Source organism: Sinohyriopsis cumingii, chromosome 11 (genome assembly GCF_028554795.1).
Source record: "Sinohyriopsis cumingii isolate HCF-2022 chromosome 11, ASM2855479v2, whole genome shotgun sequence".
In the NCBI taxonomy this organism is placed as follows: domain Eukaryota; kingdom Metazoa; phylum Mollusca; class Bivalvia; order Unionida; family Unionidae; genus Sinohyriopsis; species Sinohyriopsis cumingii.
This window is the reverse complement of record NC_142971.1, coordinates 73,971,933-73,994,195: the sequence shown is the minus strand read 5'-3', so window position 1 is coordinate 73,994,195 and position 22,263 is coordinate 73,971,933.

Sequence of the window (22,263 nt, the reverse complement as noted above, 5' to 3'; positions counted from 1 at the left end):
ATTGCTCTGATTCAATCGCTCATCTTCACGTAATCTAGTAAGTCAGTTTCCTGGCTTTAAACAATAAACCGTGTCCCATTGATCTATTTTTGACATTATTTGTCATGCTGCCCAACCCATCATGTATTATTTCGGGCATCGAAATCAAAGCTTCAAATTTCACAGCTGTGATACAGCTGGATACAGTGTTAGTATTTAAAGATGTGCATGTTTCTGGTAGACACTGATCCACTCTGTGGGAGGGGAGGGTGAGGGTGAAGGAATAATAGCTGTGATAGTAGCTGTGATAGTGTTGCTTTGCAAATGTGACAATTTCTCGTAGACTTTGATTCTCACTGTTGCGATCGGGGCGAAGGAACACAAACTCAGAAACTTATCTCCACGATGGTGCTTTGCAACTGTTAACGCTTCTACAGTTGATAAAAATGATATTGTATGTTTCACATATATGTTTGGGTTTGGAGATGAAGGAAGAAAGAATACCCTTAATATAGGCAGGATCTACCTACAAATATGTTGTTGTCCTTGGTATCATCTGTCGGCCGTATAGGCAAAGAAGTATGGCGTGACCCTTAAATAGGTGTCTACGTGACGCAAATATACATTATCAACTCCAACTTCCTTGTCGGTATCAGCCAACAAACATTTCTTGATATCGGATTTAATAAACACCCCAATTTAGGCAGCTGGATGACTTTATTAAATGTCAAGTGTCTAAATTTTTTTGTTTTTTAACTCAAGGGCCATCGATAAAAATTGAAGTGTGTTATAAATATAGCAGTTTTAAGTGTCTACAGCGGTATAACAAAATTATTGTGCTGTTAGTGACCAGTATGAAGTAAAGCATTAAAGAAACATTCCAACGTGCTTGAAGACACGTTGAACATGGGTATATACACTATATAAATATATTTATATAAATATATTGGTATTAGTGATATGTGAGTTAAAAATAATGTGTATTTATTTATTTTAATCGGTATAATTTTTTATTGTTTGCACTTTTGACAAATATTTTATATTTAGTCTTGAAGTCTGTTACGCATGGCAACTTCCAAATCCTTTAAAGTTGCTGCTTCACAATTACGAATGATCGCACACAATTTAAACCAATGGTTCCCAAAGAGGGCGGTGGGAATACCGGCGGTGGGGGTGGGTGTGCGCTAATGCTGAATAATGCTATGTATGGGGTAAGGTAGGGAGCGCTGAGGATAACCAAGGGGACGGTGGCCCGAAAACGTTTGGGAACCACTAACTTAAGCCTATATGTCCAGAACACTGAGTAAATTCTTAAGGTTTATGCGTAAAAAGAGGTAAACTAGTTGTGAAATATTCACAAGGATAGAACGTCGAGCTAGCCAAGTTTAAAGATCAACATCAAAGAAACTATAATATAATACCATGTAATTTCAGGCTGAATTTATTATGTAAGGTCTTTTATTGCTTATTCCACTCTCGTGGTTGCTAGCCTATGGTTGTTGGTCCACTTCGTTTTACATGGACTGGATTGAGGTAGATGTCTGTACCTTGGCTAGCGAAGATATTCCCTGGCCGATTTTATCTCAATCTGATTAACATCAGATATCAACTGTCACGTAGGACAGCGGAGATATGGTTTTAATTGGTGTGGCTTTCATCTATGTCATTTGGCTGGGGAAGATGTTCCGTTCCTGGCTTTCGTATTTATAACAGCCACATAAAGCGGATTCTTCCACGTTTGTGTGCTTTGATGTGCGCATGTATAATCATTAAAAATAACTCTAACGTTGTTTGGTGTCTGTCTGTGTGTGTGTGTGTGTGTGCGCGCGCGTGCGTGTGTAAGAGAGAGAGAGAGAGAGAGAGAGAGAGAGAGAGAGAAATTTATTTTTAGATATCTGGTGGATAAGGACAGTAAAGATGTAGATATACAAAACGGTTTCGGAATGTTGATGTTCGTTTGGTAGATGGGAGTTGGAGACACGTATGGATATACGTGAAATGGGGGTGACGGGAGTGGGGCGATGGGTATCAAAGCTGAAAATGTATAAAAGAAAAGAAAAACTATTCAAATTTCCCGCATTATTCTTGATGTACTAACAAGTAAGTCAAATTTGGAATTGTTAACCCCTGTTTCTAGTTCAAAAAGTAAATTTTAACATTAGGTGTTATGACAGCGCATATTTCTTTGCGCCATCAGCCAAATGCAATATTTGGCAAGGATGAGAATTTTTTTTTAAAGTTTAATAGAAATCAATGATTTTCACTGCAATAAACCAGATATTGAAATGCTATGTGTTTGATGCATGAATCTGATTTCTTAATAAAAACCCTTTATTCTACATTTTTTATATGATTGTCTTAAAAATTAATCATTATAGAATTCTTTACATCGTTACGTTTCTCACTCATCTCGCTAATTGTTTGAGTCTTTAAGCTCAGCCGATATTGAATTTTAGAGGAATTTTCATAGCCCAAAACAATTTGCTTAGTACTGTATATAGTTTGGAACATTTTTGGATTATTCTTGGGGGAGGGGATTGATTAAAGGCACTTTATTAGTATTGAATGCTTGTACTTTTACAATGTTTTTCTCAAGTCTCAACCACAGCTTGGTTTAAAGTGAGGTTGGAGCCTAACTATAACGGGCATCTCGACGTTCAAAGTTCAAAGTTCGTAATAACAGGAGTAGTTAATGGGGATCTTATAGGGTCTATGGGATTTATCATTACAAACACCCTTGGGAACATATAGGGTCTATGTAAATTTAACATGGAGAAAAATCGTGGGAACATATAGGGTCTATGGGAATTAACATGGCCAAAAACCCTGGGACAATATAGGGTCTATGTAAATTTAACATGGTCAGAAAACCCTTGGGACTGTATAGGGTCTATGTAAAATTGAAACAGGGAGGGTCTCTATTTTTTTTTTTTTTTAAAAAATAAAAAATAAAATAAAAAATAAAATAAAAAATAAAATAAAAAAAGGGGTAGGCAATTCAAAGACTATCTCTTTTCGAGAAATATGGCTGGCCCTGAAAAGGGCCTTTGGTTTATGTTAATATACCCTTAACATAAAGGGCATTTGCGACATCTTCTTGTCCTCAAACTTCGTCTTACAGCAGGGCCATACATCAGAGTCCTCTTGAGGCAACCTTGTCTCTCTATATAGACTCTTCTTATCCACAGGCTGCTGCTGGTCCTGTGGACAACGGTCCACTTGGATCGGACATACATGAGCATGTCCGTCCTGAACATCATTGTTGACACAAGGGTTGAAGATTCAACGTCGGTCCACATGTTGAGGCTCCTACAATAGGTGAATCAATGCAGTGAACTGCGCTTATTTATAGGGACAGAAAGGATTGAAACGGATTGAGTTCATTCACCAATCCGAACACGCGTTACAGATTTCAGTCAGCCCGCATCCAATCCGAAGAGAGCAGTCTGTGACGTCACGTAGTCTATATAGATTCGCTAGCGCTTGTGTGCAGTCAATCTATGCGACAGTGATTCAACATGACGGAAACTCAGAAAACGATCCAATGGGGTGCACCAGCAGGGGAGACCGCCCAAGGGAACCCGGACTTACTTTCAGAAGAGGTGAATTGGGATTTTGTCGATTTTCTCTCCTCGCAAGAATTTGTTCCGGAACCTTCGTTACCTTCTTCATTACCGCAAGTGGAGAATTTTAGACAGAGACAGAAAGAAGAATTGGAGAAATTTATACAACGACAAAAGGAAGCGGAACAGGCTTTTCTCTTACAGCAACAGCAACAAGAAGAAGAGGTAAGACAAAAACAACAGCAAGAAGAAGTAGCAGCAAAGAAACAAGAGGGTGAAAATCAAACGGTCACGGTACTGTTGGACATTTTAGCGGAGTTAAGAAGTCTGAAACAAATGTATCAGACTTCTTTATCACGACCGAAGAGAATACGACCTTCCCGAGCTAAACACGTCAACCCTGTGACTAAGCCTACCGTACCACCCTTAGTGATTTCAACCCAATCATTATCATCATTACGCAGTCCAGAAGTAGGCCTTGGCCGTGGCAAAGGCTTAAGGCAGCTAAAATTGATTGCTTAAACTCACCCCTACACCATAAAGAAAAAAGGCCCTTTTCAGGGCCACCCACATTTCTCGAAAAGAAATACAATTTCAATTTGCCAATGACTCAAAAATAAACCCCACCCATTTTTACCCTTATAGTACGTGTCTGTGTATGAGTGCGTGAGTGTAGCTTCTTATTTTAAAATCAAAACTCAAAGACTCTTACCTTATATCATTCATTTATTCTTTTCTCCATTTTTTACAATCCAATTCACAATTCACAACACAACACTTTAATAAAAAGTTCATTCATTTCTTCTTTTCTCCTTGTTTAGTCTCTCTGTTTTTTGAATTTCTTCACCGTCACACTCTTTTCCTCTTCTTCCTCCTCGCTTTCTTCCCTTCTTTTTTTCTCCTGTTTCTTTTTCTTCACCTGTCTTCTTTCTTCCTCAGAAGAATCCCTCTCTTCTTCTGAAGAATCCTTCTTTTCTTCTGACTCCTCTTGTTTCTTTTTTGGGCAATCTGGAGACCAATGTCCTTTTTCTTTACAATAATAACAGGTATCTTTACTTTTGTCTTTTTTAGCTCCTGTTTTTTGACGGTCTGGACACTCTGAAGACCAATGCCCTTTCTTCTGACAGATATAGCAAGTATCTTGACTTTTATCTCGAAAGGAAGGAGAGTAGTCCGTAGGCTGGTTTGAAGAGAATTTTCTAATGACCCCTCGCAAAGCTCTGACGAAACGTTCCATCTGGTTAGTCTCTTCCATCGTTGTGCTCGGCTTGAGAGTGAAATGAATAGTGAAAGGACAAGACACACACCCTTTTATATACGCTGGTCTGCTATGACTATAAAGTAGTTCATGGTGTTTGAACTTGAGTCATTTGACTTTTTGCTTTCAAGATGAAACGATCCCATTCATTCGAGAAGAAAGAAGAAGAAAGTAAGAGGCAGAAACGTGATCTATCGCCTCGTACCAGGGCTGAAATATTGGCACAAATTCATGCCAGTGATTTTGAAGAGGACATGAGTGAACCAGAATCCGAACCCTCTAAACCAAGTCCACCACCCTTTGTCAACCCTGAAAAGTACTATTCCATTCGAGAGACGGAAAAGCGCTCCTCTAGAAAATTTAGAACCACGGCTTACAAATACACGGCGAAGTTTAAAGATTTCAAGTCCGAAGTACCGTTAGAGAAAGCAGAAGGGTTCATCACCGGAGTGTGGGATTCTCTGCTCACTGCACTCAAGCGACAATGTCAACCCAAAGAAGACGATCGCTTGAGACTTTCCATACAACACGACGGTTTGAAATCCCCTGTTTGGATCGAGTTTAGCACCCCTGCAGAATTGACCGCTTCCAAAGTCATGGACAAGATTCAACACGTGCAACAATCTAATGACCAGTTTGACATCACCGATGGAAAAGCCACATTGGACATGACCCACGTCTCTCCTCCTCAAGGGACCGGACGCAAAAAGATGTTATTGGTGAACGACCTTCGCAGCATTAAGCGTAGCCTTGTCCAAATTCACAATCCTCATGACCAGATGTGTTTAGCCCGTGCCATCGTGGTGGGACGAACCTATACCAACAAGAACGACACGGTAGAATGGAAAAGAGACTGGGAGAACATTCGACAATCGGACCGAGCCAAACAACGAAGTGAAGCAGAACTCCTGTTACGACAAGCTGGCATGTCCAAAGACACACCCTGTGGCATTCCTGAGATGCAAAAATTGCAAGATGCCCTAGCTCCACGATACACTTTGAAAGTGCACCCTCAAGAAGTGCGCGGGTCTCTGTTGTTTCGAGGGCAAGATTTTAAGGACGGAAAATACATTCATGTTTATCATCACGATGACCATTTCGATACCATTACCAGTATCACCGGATTCCTGGGATACGGTTATTACTGTGAGAAATGTGACCATGGTTATAATAATCGAGAGCAACACAAGCATTGTGGATCGAAATGCTCAGGATGTTTGGCCTCTTCACCCTGTCTGAGCGAAGAACCAGTGCCTTGTTCCACTTGTCTGCGCACGTTTGTCAGCCCTACCTGTTACCAACAACATCTGAAAACGCAAGGTTCACAGCAGAAATGTGCTTGTCAACTCCTGAGATTGTGCCCTACGTGTGGACAAGGCATACGTACCAATAGTACCAAGGCACACGTATGTTCAGGAAAAAAGAAATGTCACATTTGTCACCACATCGTGGACTTGGAACACCAATGTTACGTGCAAAAATACCAGCCCCCACCAGAGAAAGAGGACGGTCACAAGAAGAAAGGCAATTTCATCTTTTTCGATTTCGAATGCATGCAAGAGACTGGCATTCACATTCCTAATTTCTGCGTGGCTCATCGAGCGTGCGAGAAGTGCATTCAAGAACCTATCTTCAGTCATTGCCCTCACTGCAGCAAGATTCCTGGAGGGCGTGAAAAAATCTTTCGGGGGCCAAACACGTTAGCCGATTTTGCCCAATGGGTCTTAGACCCCATCGACAAGACGTGGAGCCAAGAGGACATCGGACTTTACGGAGATTGTCATCGTCATGCCACGGTGATGGCTCACAATTTCTTCGGATACGATGGACAGTTTCTTCTCAGATACTATACGGAACATGGCACCGAACGTCCTAAAGTGACTTTGAACGGAGCCAAAATCATTTTCATGCAAGTGGGACAAGTACAGTTTAAAGATTCGATGAGCTATTTGGCCATGCCTTTGAGTCGAATGCCTAAAACGTTTGGAATGACAGAAATGGCTAAAGGGTACTTTCCACACTTTTTCAATACGGAAGCCAATCAACACGCCGTTCTACCCCATTTACCTGAGGCTCACTATTACGACCCCGACAACATGCGTACCGAACAACGAGAAGCTTTCTACGCTTGGTACCAGGCTCATGCCTCTGACCCCTTCGACTTTCAGGAAGAAATGCTAAAGTATTGTCGTTCCGACGTGGACATTTTACGGCGTTGCTGTGGAAAATTTCGAGAACTGTTCATGGAACACGGAGGGGTCGATCCTTTGAAAGAAGCTTGCACCATTGCCAAAGCGTGTTCCTTAGTGTATCGACAACGATTCATGCCTGAAAACACCGTGGCTGTCATCAGTCCTCAAACGACCCACTATGTCAAGCGTCAATACTCGGTCAAAGCCCTACGTTGGTTACATTACTTGTGCGACAAGGAAGACAAGTGGATTCAGCATGCCCGCAACGGAGGGGGCGAAAAGACCATCGGAACGTATTCGGTCGATGGCTGGGACTTAGAAAACCCCAAGATCGTGTACGAGTTTAACGGTTGCTTATTTCACGGATGTCCCGTCTGTTACCCTGACCGTGGCACTAAAAATCAGTTTTTGCAACGAACCATGGAAGACTTGTACCAGGACACTTGTCAGCGACGCCTAAAGTTAGAACAGCAAGGATACCAAGTGGTGGAAATGTGGGAACACGAGTACGATCACCGTATGAAAACCGATCCCGAGTTTAAACGCCTCGTGGAAAGTTACCAGTTCATGGACCCGCTGAACCCGAGGGATAGTTTGTACGGAGGAAGGACCAATGCCACCTGTTTGCTGTACCAAGCCGACGAAGAGAACGGAGAAGAAATCAAATACTTGGACGTGTGTTCGCTGTATCCCTACGTGTGCAAATATTGTCGCTTTCCTGTAGGGCACCCGCAATTGTTCACGGAACACATCGACCTGGTCAACATTCGACAATACGAAGGCTTGATCAAGTGTAAAGTTTTGCCTCCCACGAACCTATACCATCCCGTCTTACCTCACCATTGTCAAGGCAAACTGATGTTTCCTTTGTGCCGTACTTGTGCCGAAACGTGCAACCAAGACCAGCCTTGTCATCACAGCCAGGAAGAACGGGCCTTGACGGGAACCTGGGTCAGCGTAGAATTGTTCAAAGCTATGGACATGGGATACCAACTGTTAGAAGTGTACGAAATTTGCCACTTTCCCAAGACACAACAATACCACAAGGGTGACCCTACTCAGAAAAGCATTTTCGCAGACTACGTGGATGCCTTTTTGAAACTGAAGCAAGAAGCCAGCGGCTATCCTTCCTGGTGTCACACTCCCGAAGACCAAATACAATTCAAAGAGAAATACTACGAACAAGAAGGCATCACTTTAGACCACATCGAGAAAAACGAAGGCAGGCGATCGTTTGCCAAAGTGATGTTAAATTGCTTGTGGGGTAAAATGGCACAACGCTCGTGTTTACCCAAGACGGAATATTTGACAGAACCTTCCCGCTACTTTCAGATGATTCACGACAAAACCAAATTCATGAAACACGTGGACGTCGTTCGCGAGGATTTGATCTTAGTCAATTACGAAGAAGATCTGGACTTTGTACAAGACGACCCCTTTGGAAATGTCATCATTGCGGCTTACGTGACAGCCCATGCTCGCTTAAAATTGTACGAAGCTTTAGAACTGTTAGAAGAACGCGTCCTGTACTTTGACACGGACAGTTGCATTTACATCCATCACCCTATTCAACATCACCCTGACATCGAAGGAGACCGTTTAGGAGCCTGGACAGACGAGCATCCCGACGACAAGATTCTAAGTTTCGTCAGTGGCGGTCCCAAAAATTACGGCTACGAATACCGGGACAAACAAGGAGAAGTGCACACGACGTGCAAAGTGAAAGGACTGACTCTGAATCATCGTACCAGTCGTGTGGTCAACTTTGGGGTATTGAAAGAAGCCTTGCAATCGGAAGAGGATGGAAACTTTAAAGTGACCACTTACCAACCGAACAAGATTGTACGTTTACCCACTCACCACATCGTCAGTCGACCTTTGGAAAAAGTTTATCAAATCGTGTACCAGAAGCGAGTTCGACTTCCCAATCATTTCACCTTACCGTACGGTCACGTCGGTATTGGTCTGTATATAAAAAGGAACCCTAGGCAAGATCGATAGTTCATTGTGACTACCAAGACCGAGCAAACAAGATGAATACTTTGAAAGAGACATCGTTCCAGTTTGGGGATTGTAAAAAAGTTGTATCTTCCTCTAGTGTGACTAATATTGGATGGATAAGACCCAGGCATTGCGACGGAAAATGTCCGGAAGGAAACTGCGATTGTCCATGTGGTTACCATTGTAATTGCGTAACGGAGTTTGCAGACGAGTGCGATTGTGAGCCTTGCGATGGATACGATGCTGTACGTTGTGACCTGAGCGATGCCGTAAAGCATCATGGGAACTTTAGTGCCCCTACCCCTATCATGGAAAGTGATGCTGTGCGTGTCAAACCTGTCGGATGCGAAAGTGATGCCGCTCGTCCTCTTGGACATTTTACTGGGTTTCGTTTTAAAGGGGAATGTTCACCTTCACGTCTACCCCCCTACGGATGTCATCCAGCCTTGAGCAAACTCCTACCCATGTCACTCAACCCTCATCGAAACGAACCTGTGAAAAACGAATATTCGTTTCCTGTGCGTTTGTCGGAATACTGCGACTTTGAAAATCGTCTTCAATCGTTCAAAGGAAAATGGCCAAAGTATCTGGGAGGACCGACCCCCGAAGAATTAGCCAGAGCCGGATTTTTCTACTTGGGCGAAGGAGATAAAGTCAGGTGCTTCAGTTGCGATGTGACACTTCACCACTGGGAACCGCAAGATTCGGCCTACGTAGAACATGCTCGATGGTCACCGAATTGTCATTACTTACCCTTAGCGGGACCGAGACATTGAAGTAACTTCTTACCATAATAATCTGTTCATGGATACTTTACAAGAGAACATTCGTGCTTTGCCTGTGGAGTTGAGAGAACGCATTTACCGAGAGCTGGTCAAAATACAAGTGAAACGTAAAGAACAATTGCATCCGTTACGTCACCGGTGTTTGAACCACTGGTACCTGAAGGCTATACAAGGATTGATTCAATTGAAAGTGTTCCATCGGACAGACATTGATCAACGATCCTCTAGTTTTAAAAAGGATTGGTTTGGTATGGACGATTCTACCTACATCATTGTAAACGTACTGCATCGAATTCCAGAGGAAGAGTTAACGAATTACCAACATCTTGAACACAATGTCAACTTAGTGAAAGAGGAAACTTCTGAACGAATTGTCATGTGTAGATTAGTGACTCAACGATTTAAATTTGACACTGAAGTGAAACCATGTTTGTGCAAAGAGTACATTTCTTGTGTCAGACCAAAGAGGATTTAGTATGACCTATTCATGGATACTTTGCTAGAGAACATTCGTGCTTTGCCTGTGGAGTTGAGAGAACGCATTTACCGAGAGCTGGTGAAAATACAAGTCAAACGTAAAGAACAATTGCATCCGTTACGTCACCAGATCTTTAACCACTGGTACCTGAATGGTATAAGAGAACTGATTCGTCAGAAATTGTTTCAGTGGTCAGACCTTGTTCAACACTTTGAGTTAGTGAATGATCGAAATGTTCATTATTTTGGTTACTTCGAGATTCACCTACAGCAATACATTGAGGAAGACAAGTTAAAGGATTATCAACATATTTTACGTGGAATCTACTTAGAGGAAGAGGAAACTTCTAAACGAACTCTGAAGTTTCGGTTACAGTATGCAAGATTTAGATTCCCTACTGGAGAACGAAGATCTCTGGCTAGAAAGTACGTGTATTGTTTCCGAAACAAAGAGACTATAAAAACAGGCTGCCATGCCACGACTTATGTCACATGTCATCCAACAGATTCCGTGGAAGGAACTCAATGACCATATTCAAACCGTGGATCATTACCATCGATTATTACAAGAACTGTATCCATTCAATTTGGGACGACAAGTGGTGTGTGTCTTAGTGACTTGTTTTTTGGGATTTCGTTTACCAGCCGATTCTTTGTGGACTCTTTACGATCAGTACTTACCACCTCCATGGCCTTAAATGGTCACGAAAAACTCCTTTTGCTCAAAGCCTTGCGTTTTCATCTGGATACTTCTCGACCTCTACGGGAAAAAAAGATTCGTCAACTTTTAGCTACCCAAGACGTGTATGACGATGTGTGTGTAGCTTGTGACTTACATCCCCATTGGACAGATGTCCGTGCCTGGAAAGAATGGGATTTTGAGGCTTGGACCCAAGAAGTGGCCCAGTATGCACGAGAGTTGTTCAAGGAAAAAAGTTACTTTTCAACCCGTGTTAGTGACGGTGCCAGAAGAACCCGTCACCCAGGACAGGACTGTCGTGGACAGACCTGAAAGACCCTTTCGGGAGGACACTTGTGTGACCTTACCCCCTGTTGAACTGGTTAGAACATTACCCAAAAGATGTGATTGTTGTACAGACACTTGTGTTTATTCCACGTTCATCGTTATCATGTGCCTTTTATCCTTGTACTTAAGCCTTTGGCTTTTATGTATTTTTGTCTTTCGTATTCATGTTTGAAAAAAAAACATTCAATAAACGTGTTCTGAAAAAGTATATAAACTCTTGTCTTGTTTGTTTTCGTGTCACAAGTGACATTTCTCACACCATGGCTACCTCTGCTGTCTCTGCTCCCTCTTCCTCTACTGTCAAAGTCATCGACGAACACTTAGATCGTGCCAGTTGGGAGGCTTTGTATCTTCGCCATCCCTTTAACATGCTCATTGCTGGACCTAGCGGTTCAGGCAAAACCGAATTCGTCAAACGTTTGATCGAACATAAACATCATTTGATCGATCGACCCCCTCAACGGATCGTGTGGTCTTACAAAGAGTGGCAATCGGCGTACAGCCTCCTGCGAGAAAGTCAAGGCGATTCCATCGTGTTTGTGGAAGGCATTCCTAAAGAAGACGACGGCATCGTCTCTGACTCCCGTCAAACCCATTTGGTCATTTTCGACATGTTAGGAGAAGACGAAGAAGAAATTAAATTGTGGTTCACGCGCAAAGGGCATCACCGTAATGCCAGTGTCATTTACATCACCCAAAATTTGTTTCAACAAAGTAAAGCCCATCGCACCATCAGTCTCAATGCGCATTACGTGGTCTTGTTTAAAAGCCCTCGAGATAAATCGCAAGTGCAAGTCTTAGCCAAACAGTTAGGAACGCCTTGGTTGACTCAGGCGTACGACGATGCCACTCAAACGCCACACGCCTATTTACTCGTCGATTTGAAACCTACGACCCCCGAGGATTTGCGATTTCGTACCCACTTGTTTCACCACTGGTGCCAAGACGGAGGGCCTGTCCTGTACACGTCTCCGTCCTCGACTTCATTTCACTCCCCATCAAAAAATCTATAAAAACCTCAGACCCTTTTTCGTCTGTCTCACACAGTGTGAACATGACGTCCCTTCAGTCGCATCTTCCCGTCAAATTGATTCGTGCCTTGTATGGCATCAGTCGAGAAAAAGATCCACAAACACGAGCCCGTGTCTTAGAAGCTAGTCTCAAAGAAGTCTTACGATGGTTCACGGTGACGGCACGTCAATTACTCCAAGGAATCATTCAGATTCCTCATCAAACCCAACGTTTTTTCGACCGAAACAAAGTCGCTTTGGTCCAACTGGCCGATCCCCGCATCGACACTCAAACCAAAAAACAAATCATTTTGAAACCTGGAGGGAGCGGTACTCTAGGAGGGGTCATCATTCGCTCACTCTTAAGATGGGATCCTAATGCCCCCAAAGTTATCCCCAAGACAAAAGTCCAACGAAGCCCCAAGAAGAAAAAGAAAAAGACCAGGTCCCCAAGAAGAATAACTTCTCCAGTGGCAGGACCCTCCTCTTACCAGACACCACCACCCCGGAAAAAGAAAAGAAGCCCCCAGAAAAAGAAACAGAGAAAAAGTCCCCAGAAAAAGAAAAGTCCACAGAAGAAAACTAGTCGCAAGAGAGGCACTTCGGCCAGGACGCAACCTTACACTCGCAAACCACGACCTGCCACGGCAGTGACTGCGTCTCCGGCATCCTCACGTTCATCCACTTCTCCGTTGATGACACCCAGAACTGAAGAGTACTTGGAGACGTTGATCACACCAAGAACATCTCCGTTGATGACCCCCAAAAGATCTTCCCCAGTGGCAGGACCCTCCAATTTAGTGGCAGTGGCTGCTGCTCACAAAGTACCTTCTCCCAAAATCAAAGTCCAAGAAAGATCGGGCATGTTACAAAGTTTACTGGATTTGTCCAAGCAAGAACTGGCTCGATTTAGTCCGTTGCGTACCCCTGCACGACGTGTCATGCCTGTCCTCAAACTGATAAAACGTAAAGACAATCAGTGGCGACGCGTTCCAGTATAAAAAGAGCCTGTGACCAAGTCGGGGTATCAGTGAACTTGTAAAAAGATGTCACCTCCAAGAAGCCACAAAAGAAAGAGACAAAGGCAGACGCGTCATCCGACAAAGCGCTTAGCCAAGCATCGACATTACCCTAAGAAAAGACACAGTCGTTCCAAGAAGAAGAGGCGTCAACAAAGGGGAGGATTCCTTGGCGATTTTGGGAAAAACATTGTCACCTTTATGACAAAGCGATAGTCCCAAAAAAAAGATAAAAGGGTGTGCGTTAAGTCATCGACGTTAGTGTCTGTTCGGTGAATGTCCCGGAACCCACAAGCAAAAATGTCACCCTCCAGAAAACCCCAAGGAAAGAAAAGGAAAGGACTGCCACCACGTTTAGCTAAACATGGGGACCTGTTATCTGTCCTGTCCAAAGCTTCTTCACCCCTACGAAAAAAACTCATTCAAACGGCCTCCAAAGAGGTCATCGATACCGTGTGCGAATGTTGTTTGAACGTTTTGAAAGGCACGATCCCTTTGTCCAAACACCAGAAACAATGCTTAGGCAAACATCGTCACGTTCTTCGCCAAATGGTTCAAAAGAAAATTCCCATTCGTCAAAAAAAGAAAATGTTAGTGCAACGTGGAGGCATTTTGCCTCTCTTGTTAGGCCCCATACTGAAAGGAGTCTTGGGAACCATGTTGGGAGGACTGGTGGGAGCAAGATAAAAAGGCCTTCGGAAGTCCCAAGATCTCAGAATCGACCCCTGACAACCCCATGGAAGGACGAAAACTAGCTTTAGTGCCTTACAAACGATGGATGGAATACCATCGGTGGCAAGAACAACGCACCCCGCATTTACCTCCCAATCCCCATTTGAGCGAAATGTCCCAGTTACAACACGAATTGCAGTCCTTGATGGATCGCCAAGATTTGTCCGAAACAGAAAAATCGCAAAAGTACGGTCAACTCTTGCAACGACTGCAACTCTTTCACCAGAAAGCTTTAGACGAAACAGCTCTACCCACTCTGAAAGATTTTAAGACCTTGATGAAAAGTCCAGCACCATCACCAGTACCAGTACCAGTTCCACCACTACCCGTGACCAAGACAGAAAAAGGAAAAGAAGAAGAAGAAGAAGGGTTTCAAACTCCACCAGAAAAAGTACGCAAGTTAACAACACCACCTACCTCCAGAATTGGATGGATTAAAAAGATGATGGCCACCCCTTCTTCCTCACAAGAGAAAAAGAAAGTGAAGACAGAAGTGAAACAAGAACCGATATCCCCTGCTCAGACATCCTCCTCTTCAACACCTATTGCCGGTCGCACACGCAAAGCCTTGCAATCCAAGAAAATACCCCAAGAAAAAAAGAGTAGCCTCTTCCAAGAGTGGGTGCCTTATTAACACACCAACACAAAATAAAAAATGGAAAAAGTCTTAGCCAGCATTTACTACGATCCCTCGCATCCTGCAGGTTACGCAGGAGTTCAAAAATTGTATCGTGCTGCCAAAACTCGACTGAAAAGTCTCCGTTTACCTCAAGTGCAACGATGGTTACAAGAACAAGCTACCTACACTTTACACAAACCCATTCGACGCAAGTTTGCCAGAAGTCGTACCCGAGTGGAAGGCATCGATCATCAATGGCAAGCCGATTTAGCCGATGTCTCTCATTTGGCCAGCTACAATCGTGGTTACAAATATTTGTTTTGTGTCATCGACGTCTTTTCCAAATTTGCCTGGGTCGTGCCCTTGACTTCCAAATCGAGCAGCGAGTTAGTGCGAGCCCTGCAACGGGTGTTGAAACAAAGCGGTCGTCACCCTCTTCGATGGCAAACGGACAAAGGCACTGAATTTCTGAACCAAGCTTTCCAAAAAGAATTAAAGAAACGTGACATTCATTTTTTTACCACCGAGAATCCCGAAACCAAAGCCAGCATCGTGGAGCGTTTTCAACGCACTTTGAAAGAACGCATGTGGAAATATTTTACGCATCACCACACTCTGAAGTACATCGACATCTTACCGCATCTGGTGCAAGCGTACAACCAATCTTACCATCGAAGCATCGGACGTGCCCCGCAAGACGTGACTCCCGACAACGAAGTGTTGGTGTTCGAGCGTCTGTTCGGTACGTCCCCGACGAGGGCTGTCCCAAAGAAAAGTGGAGAGTTGGCCGTAGGAGATTGGGTGCGCATTGGCAAAACCAAACGCACTTTCGACAAAGGTTACTTACCTAACTGGACGACCGAATTGTTTCGCGTCACTGGACGAGTGCATGGCCGTCATCCTGCCGTCTATAAATTGGAAGACATGAACGGAGAAGTACTCAAAGGAACGTTTTATTTGCCCGAGTTACAACGTGTCACCAAAAAAGAAGACGACGTGTACGACATCGAAAGCATTCTCGAACGCAGAACCCGTAAAGTGGTCAAACGACGTGTCAAAGAAGTCAAAGTACGTTGGAAAGGATATCCACCCAGTTTCGATTCTTGGATTGACGCTTCGCAAGTCATCGACTATAAAAAGAAGAAGTGACCATCATGCCCTTTCACACAGCAGACGCAGCTACGTTGACCACTCCTTCTTCCCCTAGTTCTTCTGTGCAAGATTTACAAAAACAACCCTTGTGGGTGTGGTGTGGAGAACGTGTGCCTAAAACGCAAATCGTCTTTTTCTGCCAAATCTTCGTGGTGTATTGTGTCATCGGGGCAGCCATCGCCAATTTGAGTTTGCAACAAGGAGACAAACAATTGTGGACCATTTTATTGAGCAGTTGCATCGGTTACCTGCTTCCCAATCCCTCCCTGAAATTCTCCTCGAACGGGAACGTTGTGTCCAGTGCCAGTGCCAGTCACCACTCCAACCAGAACTCCATTTTGGGAGGAGACACGCCTCTGACGTCCAGTAACCCCTCGGACAGCCACAGAACTCTGGAATTATGAGTCACCAAAACCAATTTTACTTAACCTTACCCAGTGACAGTTCCATGGAGGTGTTTCCCCACAACACGTTGTGCTGTTACACGGCCAAATTACCTCAGGCCATCCCCTTAGATCACGAAGCCCATTGGGAAGTGGCTTTAGTAGAAATGATTCACCCTACACAAATCCAAAACATCACCGAAAAACAAAACTTTTTTGAGGTGGAAATCCTGAACCAACAATTACAAGAAGCCATGACTGACATCGGGTTTTCAGGGATCACAAGACCAGCCAGCAAACCAGCCTTCAGTATCTACACCGTGAAAATTCCACCAGGGTTTTATTTTAGCGGCCAACATTTGGTGGACACTATTGTGGACAGGTTCGAGTTCGCCTTTGGCAAAGCCCTGAACAGAGTCAAAAAAAGTGTCACCCTGGAGTACCATAAAGTGGCTCGTCGCTTACTGATGAAATTTCCAGATACGGACACATTGTCCTTCAGGTTCAATGGTATTTTGTTTGAAATTTTGGGTGGACATTCAACAATGGTCACAAACAATTGGAGCCCCAAGATCAACAGTAATATGGATTTTTACAGAGCTTTTGGAAAACCGGTAGAACTGAACCAAGGAATGAATTTAATGTTCGTGTACTCCGATGTGGTGGAGTACAACGTGGTGGGACACACCTCCGTACCGTTACTGCGTGTCATTCCTTTCAAAGTGGATTCTGCCACGAACACTGACGAGGAAGGTGGAAACACTTACCACGTCCACCGCGAATTTGTCCATCCTCACTATTTGCCTGTCAGTAAGTCGTATTTGGACACGGTCAACATTGCTATAAAAGGAGATCTGGGACAAAATATTCCATTCACCAAAGGAAAAGTCACGGTGAAACTCCATTTTCGAAAACGGTTCTCTCACGACTCGTAAGTAAGTCATGTATCCAGTGTACCAAGGGGTGGCTCGACAGCGAGGACACGGTTTAGGAGATATGCTGAAATCGGTCTTTCGTTCTGTGGCCCCAGTGTTGAAACCGATGGTGACACGCGGATTGCACGCCTTGAAAGATGCGGCACTGACGCAAGGCAAAGAATTTCTCCAAAATGTCATCATCGACAAACAAAACCCTAAAGAAGCCTTCATGAGGGCAGGCAAAAATGTCTTGCTGCAAACGGGCAAAGACATTTTGGGCCGACGAGACACACCTATAAATGCCCTGCACGCTACCGAATCAGGCATTCAGCAAGGACAAGGCAGAAAGAGACGACGAAGAAGAAAACACCCTTTCACTAGACTTCAAGCAAGAAAGGCCAAGAAAAGAAGAACCGTTCGAGACTTAGACGTTTTCGATTATTGAGAAAGAACAGAACAAAAAATGATGCACCGAGAATCTTGCGCCTGTTCCAAGACGGAACTGGATCTGTTTGCCATGCCCCCCACCATGATGACCATGCAAGAATCCCAATGGGTGGAATTTCACCCCGTCTCCTCATTGGCCGATTCCGCTCCCATCGAGTTTGAAATCAAAGGACAGCCCGAAGATTACATCGATCTGAATAGCAGTTACTTGTACCTGAAAGTCAAAGTTCTAGATAAGACAGGAGATGATATAGACACTGAAGCAGTAGCTCCCGTCAACAATTTCATGCATTCCTTGTTTAGTGGAGTGGACTTGTACTTGAATAACAAACTGGTCAGCAGCAGCATGGATACTTACCCTTACCGTGCCTACCTGGAAAATCTCTTGACGTACGGAATAGACGTCAAAAACACTCATCTCGATGCCTGTGTGGTATGGGAAGCTGACGAAGCAGACCAGTTTGAAGAATTCGAAATTATTACAAATGATAAAGATAAACCATACAATGAGGGATTTACAGAACGAAGAAACAAAATCAAAGGAGACAACAAAAGTTTAGAACTGATGGATCGTTTGCATTTGGACATGTGGTTGCAAGAAAAGTATTTGCTGAACGGAGTGGATGTCCGCCTGAGACTGAATCGGAGCAGTACCACTTTCCACTTATTGGCTAATGCTGACGAGTACAAAACCAAAATCCTAGAAGCCAGACTCTACGTACGCCGTGTGGAAGTGTTACCTAAAGTGGGAAACGACATCAGTCAGACGTTGAGCAGAACAACTGCCAAGTATCCCATACGACGCGTGGAAGTGAAAACTTTCACCATTCCCAAGGGACAGCGATCCATGATCCAAGATCATCTGTTCCAAGGACAGCTACCCAAACGTTTGATCGTTGGTATCGTCGAGAATGAAGCCTTCAACGGAGCTATCAATAAAAATCCGTTCAACTTTAAACACTTTGACGTGACCAAGATCGAAGTCAGTCGCGATGGCAAGACCTTGTGTACCCGACCTTTCGAACCTGACTTTGCCAACAAAAATTACTTGAGATCGTACTTGTCCCTGTACGAAGCCACCGGCCAGTTAGGAACCAACACCAGTCACGGCATTACGTACAAAGATTACGCAGGAGGCTATGCTTTGTGGGCTTTCGATTTCACTCCAGACCAAGGCAGCGACGAGGGACATTTCCACCCTATAAAATCTGGCCAGATTCGTGTGGAAATTCAGTTTGCAATCCAACCAGACCCCGCTACTGCTAATCCAACGTTGAACGTCATCCTGTATGCAGAATTCGATAATACCATAGAAATCAACAGTTTGAGAGAAGTCATTCTAGATTACTAGAAACCATGGAAGATTGTTATCCCTCTTTACCTAGTGGAGAAACTTTGGAGATGAAATGTGAGGAGACTGTGGAAAAAGAAGAAGTGATCATGATGAAGTCGAGATGGCCAGAACAAGAAGCCCATTTAGTCTCCTGTTTTGCCAAACACTTGGTCAACAAAATGACGGAATTGATCAAGAAAAATTGCTATGGATGTCAAAACGATCATCCCAGTCAAATTCAACACGATAAATGCCTGATGTTAAGTCAAGAAGAAAAATTGGACGAGTATCTGGACGAAGCTTGGAGCCTCATCTCGAACAAAGACGTGTTGTACCAGTGGTATAAAGACTTGCGTGAACATTCTTGTCCACCATTAACCACTCAAGAGATCCATCGTATCGAAGCTCTCCTGAATCAGAGTGAGGAAACAGAACGAATAACCGTTTATTCGTCAGACATTTTCAAGCAAAAAGTCAGGATCGAATTGACGACTTATTATTACCTGTGAAGAAAAAACACAAAACAATGGATACCTGGGAACTTTATTACCTTTTGAACCACAGTTCGTATACGTCTTCTTGGAATCCTGTCGTCTGTGCTAAAGATGAACTCCCTCATCGCAAACCTAAAGACCATCAAGCTTACGTGATCAACACGGACGACAGTCATCTCCCAGGAACCCACTGGGTAGCCGTTTACTTTCCTCAAGAAGGCTGTGTGGAATATTTCGATTCGTACGGATTGCCCCCTTTGGAAGACGATATCATCGACTTTATGAGAAGAAATGCTCAAACCACCCGATTCAATAATGTGAAATTACAAGGCACAGATTCCTTGGTGTGTGGACAGTACTGTGTGTATTTTCTGCATCATCGCAGCCTGGGCTATTCCTTAGAACATTTAGTGACTCATTTCGATCCTCGTTCTTCTGCTAGAAACGATGTGAAAGTAGATCGATGGTTTTGTGACCATTATGCTTATCTTTTGTCTCAAGCTAGGAAACGTAGTGTCCATCAATGGCCTAATGATTTCCAACAGTGGAAATCACAATTTCATTCACAACGTTGTCAGCCCTGTTCAAAGTAGATTGAGAAAAAAATGTTAGTGATTTGAAAAAAATGGTTTGATGTTATAGTGTTGGATTATTGTTAAAAATGTTAGAGTTGTTGTTGGTTAGTGTTAAGTGATTTTTTAATAAAAAATGTTGTGTTTTGAAAAAATGCCTTTGTGCTTTGTTTAGCTATAAGAATGTTGGATTGATGCTCTTTCATTTCTTACTATCCCTCTCATGACACTCACTGAACGTTGCGACTCGAAAACCGTGTGGGGGATGTTTTCCTTCACGTCCGCGCTTTCACTTTAAGAACAGGGGTTGTTTCCAGTCTAACCATCCATTGTCGACTCATCCTCCTAAGAAGATGTGCTCCAAACTAGCTAAGCTCAACGAAGCCTACGTGAATTTGCATAGGGTCAGACACAGTCTGATACCGAAGCCAGAAGAAATAGAGAATGTGAGAATGTTAAAAATCACTGAAGACCTGATAGAAGAGCTCTTCAGAGAAGAAGTGAACAGGGAAAAAGAAGAATGGACGGAGAAGTACAGACTTCAGAGACAGCAGCAACAACAGCAACAGCAGCAACAACCTGAAGCTGACAGAGGCTTTGTCGATTGTCGTATCGACACCAAAGAGTTCTTCTTCTCTTTCCGAAGAAGCAGACCTATCGCCAGAAAGTCTATCCTCAGAGGACATCGCATTCTTAGAAACTAAAAAAGAATGCCATAGCAAACAAAAAAACAGCCCTTTTCAGGGCTACCCCAATACTCTAGAAAAGAAGTAACGATCGATTTGCCAATGTGTGTGTAGGTAGAGTAGTGTGAAAATAAACACTAACTCTTTATTGATAGTGAAAGTGTATGTGTTGGTGTGTTTGTGTTTGTAAGAGCTCAAGTAAGTTGGTGTGGATAGTAGATTAAAATGATATCTTTTCTTAGTGTTTGAGGTGTATATTTGGAGTGAGATTGAATTGCTTTGCGTATGTGGATAGTCTATTGAAGTGATTTATAAAAAAATTTTAAAATAGTGATGGGTAGCATAAAAAGTGAGTGAGTGTTTCTTTTAGGTCCGCGCGTTGTTGTTTTTTTTGGTCATGATCTAGGTAAGATGAATTTTATGTTATTAGGGGGATGTTTTCCTTCACGTCCGCGCTTTCAGTATAAATTGAAACTCGTTCGGCAGTCCAGCTACCCTTGTTGATTGATCAACATCAAAAAATGAACACGAGACTTGAGAAACTGTTGGAGCTTCATGTGCATCTGGAATATGCCAGGCGCATATTAAATGAACTGGCCGCGGAAGCCATTGTCGAGGAGGGAAGGATAAGAGAGGAGGAAAGAAGAAACAAAGAAGAGGAGGAGAGAAGATATAAAGAAGAAGAAGAAAGAAGATATAAAGAGGAAAGAAGAAACAAAGAAGAGGAGGAGGAAAAGGAGAGAAGAAATTTCAAAATCCCAGAGAGCGAAAATTGGGATTCTGAAGCGACATATCCTGTCTCTGCTCTCTCCCCCCAAAAGGTAAAAAGTAACTGGGGGATAAGATGTGTATGTGGCGCCAGGCCTGGAAGGTGCCACCATTAACCAGGTGTCCATGAAGTTCCAAACAAAACAGCCCTTTTCAGGGCTACCCAATACTCTAGAAAAGAAATAACGATCGATTTGCCAATGTGTGTAGGTAGAGTAGTGTGAAAATAAACACTAACTCTTTATTAATAGTGGGAGTGTATGTGATTGTGTGTTTGTGTTAGTAACTAATAAAGTAAGTTTGTGTGAATAGTAGATTATGGGTTTCTTTATTGTTTCTTAGCGTATGTGGAGAGTATAGTTTGGGTTATATTATATGAAATGAGAAAAGTGGGGATGTTTTCCTTCACGTTCGCGCGTTGTTGGGTCATGATCTAGGTAAGATCGATTTTATGTTTTTTAGGGGATGTTTTCCATCACGTCCGCGCTTTCACTATAATAACCCACAGTGTTCGTTGTTCAAACCATTCTGCAAAGAATAAAAAGAAGATGGCGTCAAACCAAATCGACAAAATTCAAACCTTGCAAGACGTTTTAGACAACTTAGGAATAATGGAACAGATGCTATTAAGACTGGTTGAAGACCATTATTCCTATAGTCCCCATCGTGTGAAGATGGAAATTAATAACTTAAGGAAAGCAAAGGACAAGATTAGTGGTGTCATGAAAGAGATCAAGGAGGAGAAGGAGGATGAAGAGGAAAGAATAAGAATACGCAAATGGAACGAAAAGATTGAAAAAGAAGAAGAAAATGAAAAGAGGAAGAAAGAAGAGGAGGAAGAGAAGAAGA